Genomic DNA, 6,089 nt, shown 5'->3' on the forward strand with positions numbered 1-6,089 from the left:
CATCCAGCGGGATAGTAACGTTGATATTGCTTTTGTCGCGGCGAACCGAAAGTGGCACCCTTGAAGCCAATTTCGATTCCAAGATTGGAATTGCAAGCTGCTGTGGCAGGAGTTAGACTTGCCAATAGTATCCTGAAAGTCCCTCGCATAAGTGTACAGTCTTGTTTTTGGAGGACCGACTCTAAGACGGTCCTGCAGTGGCTACGCATCGATCCGAAAAAATTTCACCAGTTTGTTATGCACCGAGTTGGACTTGTCAAAGGATGCAGTTTGACACCGTCTGCCATTCCACGCTACTAGAGGACATAGAGGCCTCCTCACTCCCACACGGACTGAAGCGATGGTCGGCGAATTATATGAGTGGTCGACAGTCGTCAGTAATCTTCCGAGATCAAACCTCGAAACCAAGAAGGATTAAACAAGGGGTTCCAAAAGGTGGTGTCCTCTCCCCCTTACTATTTAACTTCTACATCTCGAAGCTTCCTCAACCACCTGAGGGAGTTTCCCTGATCTCATACGCTGACGATTGCTCGATTTTGGCGTCCGGGAATGGAATTGATGACCTCTGCCCAAAAGTAAACGACTATCACTCCAGCCTTTCTCGCTTCTTCACTGCAAGGAACCTAACACTCTCCCAAACGAAATCAACGGCGACCCTCTTCACCACCTGGACGAAGGAGGTCAGGCTAGAATTAGGTATACACGTCGATGGCACACCAATACCGACTGTAAACAACCCGAAAATTTTAGGGGTCACCTTCGAAAGCCTGCTCTCCTACTCCACGCACACAACCGCAGTTGTCAATAAAGTACAGAGCGGCAACAAGGTCCTCAAGTCGCTCGCCGGCAGCACTTGGGCAAAGACAAAGAAACGTTGATGGCAATTGGCCGGCCGGTTCTAAACTATGCTGCGCCAGTTTGGACGCAGTGGACGAAGCTACAGACTTGTCAGAGCGCCGCACTGCGGACAGCGACGGGGTGCCTTCTGATGACGCCTGAGCACCACCTACACAGCGAGGCCCAAGTGCGCCCCGTAAGGGAACACAACAAAATGCTTTGTAGGCAATCTCTGGTGGGGTGTCACAGAAGCGAACACCCAAACAGACCTTTGCTTCAGGAGGAGCCTCCGCCCAGGCACTTCAGGGGGCACCTATTCGTATACAAGGACGCAGTCCAACAATACGTAGACCAACCACTGGACCCGATGACATACAGACGAGCCATTAACGACATCCATAGAGAGTTAGTTACCACCTACCTCGACTCTCGACCTATGAATGCAGTAATAGGAGCCCAATCACCACCTGTAGAAGAGACGGAGCTGCAATTGCCAAGAGTTCCCCGCGTTACCTTGGCTCAATTACGGTCTGGATACTGTAGCCGCCTCAACAGCTACCTGTCCAGACTCGACCCCAATATCCCCAATGAGTGTCCGGCATGTGGAGAATCCCCCCACGACACCAACCACCTCTTTACATGCCAGCTCAATCCGACTCAGCTAACACCCCTCTCCCTCTGGTCCGAACCCATTGAAACAGCTCGTTTCCTGGGCCTCCCGTTAGTTGAGCTTGACGAAAATGATTGAACGTAGACCAGGAAAAAGCGGGGCTTAGTAGTGCCGCTACAACAACAACAACAACAACAGGATACTCTATCAATGAAACGATAGTGGCGATAGTACTAAAACTATCGATAATTATTTCAAGTGACCAGACTATCAATACTATCGATAGTATCGTCGATAGTTTGACTTAGAGCTGGAAGACTATCGATAGTCGTGGCCATCGATAGTTTCGATAGTCGATAGTCACACCCATCGATAGTATCGATACTATCGAAAATGTCGACACTATAGATAGTACTATCGATAGTTTTGATTAAAACAGTCCAAAAATTAAACATAACAACTTTTATTGAAAAAGAGATCAGAATTGTTAAAATACGTCCATATTTTATTAATGAAAAAAAAAATGTGTCAACGATTTTCGGATTCAAGCAGCATCTTTACTTGCTGTCTCCGCAGGCAAAAGTTTTTATCTTGATAATGTTATCAGGGAAAATTTTGCCAATGGAGATCGCATATTGCTCTTGGCAAGCAATAATTATCACAGCTTTTATCTTGATAAATATTGCCAGCAATTTGGTACTTTGACAGCTACATTTCCATATGCGCGATAACTTCGTGGCGGCAACATTATTGAAATTTTAATATAAAAGCAAAAATAGAGCTGTTTTCTATGAAAATATTGGTTATTATGTATTTGGGTGTGAAACAGTGTATTTTTTAAATTTTTAGGTGATTAAATCCGGTAAAAATAGCCATCTAGCAAATGCTTTTATCAAGATAAAAAATGCCCACGCACAAATATTGCCTCTGATAAAATTTATGTCAGGCAATAAAAATGGCAGTTGGTACGCAAAAACTTTTGCCTGTGGAGACGGGCCGTTATGTATGTACGAGTAAAAACTATCGATAGTGCTTACAAAACCATCGATGTTTTCGATAGTCAAAAACCATCGATAGGGCTATCGATAGTTTTCCAGCTCTAGTTTGACTGCTAGAGTTGGCATTACTGGCACAAAGTGTTGGTCGCGTAGCAAACGAGAACCTGATTTTTTCGCCTTCATAAATTGCTGTGTTTTCACAAAGTTCGGTACGAAAGCGTAGTATAAAAATTAGCTTTTGATAAAATAATTGTTATACATACATTGAAAATTGAATAAGTACAAGTAAGTTTGGCATTGTGAAAATCGAAGATATTCGTTAAGTCGCTTTGTGGCACTGTGTATGTGGCGTGATTGCGAGGTGCGATAAAGCAAGTGGTCGAAAAAGATAGCATTGGAATAAAAAAGCTCATTTATATAGCGATAAACGAATAAAATAGCAATTTTCACAAAATATAACACTATTTCCAGCTTTAGGTACTTATTTAATTAAAATTTATCAATTGAATCGTGCGATATACATGCATATATATATCACGAAAAAAATTCCTTTCAATTCGGGTGCCGCCGCCATATTTGTGAACATTTTCGCGTTTTCAGCCGATTGCTCTGCATACATACATACATATGTGCATATATCGCAAAAGGGAAAAGCAAATAATTAAGCAAATTATTCGTTTGCAAATTTTTACAGCTCGCTTCCAGTGAATAATTTTTCAACGTGGAAACGATTAAAAAATCTGAAAATTATAATGAGTGCTCAGCCTAGTCCCGCCTGCATGACTCCATCAACCGAACAGGAAAGGGTAAGTTTCAGAGATTTGGTATAATAATAAAATTCAGTTGATTATTTGCATGGAAATGTGCTTATATACATACATATATAAAACCAATTATAAAATAGGTTCTTTCAATAACAATCCGCACCTTTCTGCGTAGGCGGCCTTCGGCCGCACTTAGGGATTATAACCCTCAGGCAGTAGAATTCTCCTTTCTGTGTTGCCAAAGAAGGGGGGGCGGAACACCTTTTGCAGAGAATAGCCCTGTTCTCGTACGCACTATCCAGTAAATCCAGTACTAAGTTTAATAGTTTTTTACTGGATGTCGTTTTCGTACGCAAAAACTTGCAAGAAACTAGCAAAAGAGGGGAAATTGAGAGAGCAAAATTGACAGCTGAACTTGCAAGTTTTACTGGATTTTTACTGGATAAATTTTTACTAGCAACTATTTGCTAGTAAGAAAAACAGCTGATGGCATGATGCTTATTAATCATTTTAATAATAATTAATCAGCTGTTCATAAAACTAGCAATTTGTTATTTTCCGATTCAATTTTCTTAGAAAACTAGTGTTTTCCATCTTATTATATATTTAAATAGGTTTATTTTTTCAATTGCAACTCAAAAAGCACCATAAACAATTATTTTCTTAATGTGATTTACATAAAGCATCATGCCATCAGCTGTTTTTCTTACTAGCAAATAGTTGCTAGTAAACATTTATCCAGTAAAAAACCAGTAAAACTTGCAAGTTCAGCTGTCATTTTTGCTCTCTCAATTTCCCCTCTTTTGCTAGTTTCTTGCAAGTTTTTGCGTACGAAAACGACATCCAGTAAAAAACCAGTAAACTTGGCACTGGATTTACTGGATAGTGCGTACGCGAACAGGGCTATTAATTGTAGTGTTTTTGTTGTAAATTTGTTGTGGAAAGAAAAAATTTGTAGCTCTCGTTTTTTAAGAAAAAATGGTATGTAGTGCTAACTTGACACCATACACCTAGTCGATAGAATTTAGATATCCAATATGTTACTATGCCATTAATTGTAGCTTTTAACTTTAAAATTTGTTGTGAAAAGAAAAAATTTGTAGCTTTCGTTTTTCTGGGAAAAATTGAGTTGACTCTTTTTCGAACAAAATTTAGTATGTAGTGCTAACTTGACACCATGCACCATTGAAGACGGAATTGAGATATTGAAAAGGTTACAACGGCATTAATTGTGGTTTTTTTTTTTGTAAATTTGTTCAAGGCGAATTCATATAAGGTGGTATCGATTCAACAAATACAACAATTACCTGTATTTTGTTTTTGCTTTTAGCTGGTGATTGTCAAATTTCAGCTATTCTTTTCCGAATGAAAAAGGGCGACAGAAAATTGATATAACGGCATTAATTGTAGCTTTTGTTGTAAATTTGTCGTGGAAAGAAAAAATTTGTAGCTCTCGTTTTTAAGAAAAAATGGTATGTAGTGCTAACTTGACACCATACACCTAGTCGATAGAATTGAGATATTGAAAATGTTATAACGGCATTAATTGTAGCTTTTTTGTTGTGGAAAAAAAATTTGTAGCTGGTGTCGATAGTATCGATAGTTTTCCAGCTCTACAAAACAAAGTCCCGATTACGTCTGCATGAAGTGAAGTTCTGATCGAAATCCCGCAAAAGAGTTAACTACAAGATGGTTATTTTTATCAATTGATAACTTTTCACTGCAGGCTCCATACAAATGTGTTTACAATAAGATTTTGATTGCAGTGGAAGTGACTTAAATAATAAAAAAATACTTCGCATGAAATTTGAGACAATCTGGTGGAGGTTTACCGAGCAGCAGAATGATTTGAAAGAACCTTCGACAATTGGTGGAAAAGCAGTGGCGATATTTATTGACGCTTTACTTTACAGGCTAATGTTATGTACTCGGTTGGCTTGATGGCTGCTTAGTTGCGCGATGACGGACGACAAGGTCGTACATTGGCCCACAACAATCACTTGACATACTGCATACATATGTATGTATGTATATCAGCTCACACAAAATGAAAACTATTCGCGACCACACAAAAAAAAAAAACTGAAAAACCACATCGAACCACAATCAACAACGCAATGCAAGTACATACGAGAACATATCAATATAGCTAGTTCATATACTTACGCGTGTTCTCGCTTTGCATGTGGAACGGCAATGATAAATACATAAATTGAAGTCCATATTCTAACGAAAGTTGCGTTGGGGTTGCAATTTTGTTATTATAATTAAAAGGGTAACTATTAGATAATTAAAAATAAATAGAATATTGCTCTGTAATAATCAATTTAGGCTTGGTTTGACGGCATACCTAGATGATGTATGATTTTTATGAATTAAAGAAGCGACTTTAAAATAACTCTTGCAAAGGCCTTCTGAAATACATCCTATAAAAGCCCTTCTGGAAGGTCTTCTATCGATAGCGAAAGAAGAAGCCCTTTAATTTGGGCCAATCCAGGCAAAAAAGAAAGTAGAAAACAATGGGTAGTTTTTTTTTTAAAATAAAATTTAAGGCTAGTTCGGAACGATAGGAGGCAGATTTATGTTTATCTATCTTCTATCTATCCATATATATAAATGTGAATGTCTGTTTGTTTATTACCTTATAACTTTTGAACCACGACATGGAATCGCACGAAACTTTGCAGACTTATTTGTTTTTACCCCGGGAAGGTTATAGGTATGGTTTTATTTGCAAATATATCGTAAATTCTGCAAGGGGCCGTGGCACCTCCAATAGGACTGCAAATGTTTAATCAGCTACAACTTCGGAATCATAAGTCAAAAGAACTTGAAATTTGATACGAAGACATGTCTATGGGAGACGCTTATAGTAAGGTG

The 6,089-nt window shown here is 38.9% G+C and overlaps 1 protein-coding gene and 1 long non-coding RNA gene across 2 annotated transcripts in view; one reads left to right on the forward strand and one right to left on the reverse strand.

Moving 5' to 3' along the window:
• LOC118736349 overlaps positions 1-6,089 on the reverse strand; it is a gene marked incomplete at its 3' end in the record, with an annotated part of 83,341 nt that overhangs the window by 40,505 nt on the left and 36,747 nt on the right. The gene's annotated exons all lie outside the window — the stretch shown is intronic.
• LOC118735399 lies at positions 2,553-5,876 on the forward strand. Its single transcript, XR_004992594.1, has 3 exons — positions 2,553-2,654; positions 3,140-3,251; positions 5,123-5,876. It is a non-coding gene; the product is annotated as an uncharacterized LOC118735399 (long non-coding RNA).

This window comes from Rhagoletis pomonella, unplaced genomic scaffold, assembly GCF_013731165.1.
Source record: "Rhagoletis pomonella isolate Grant_MI unplaced genomic scaffold, Rhpom_1.0 Rhpom_scaffold_00003, whole genome shotgun sequence".
NCBI classification, from domain to species: Eukaryota; Metazoa; Arthropoda; class Insecta; order Diptera; family Tephritidae; genus Rhagoletis; species Rhagoletis pomonella.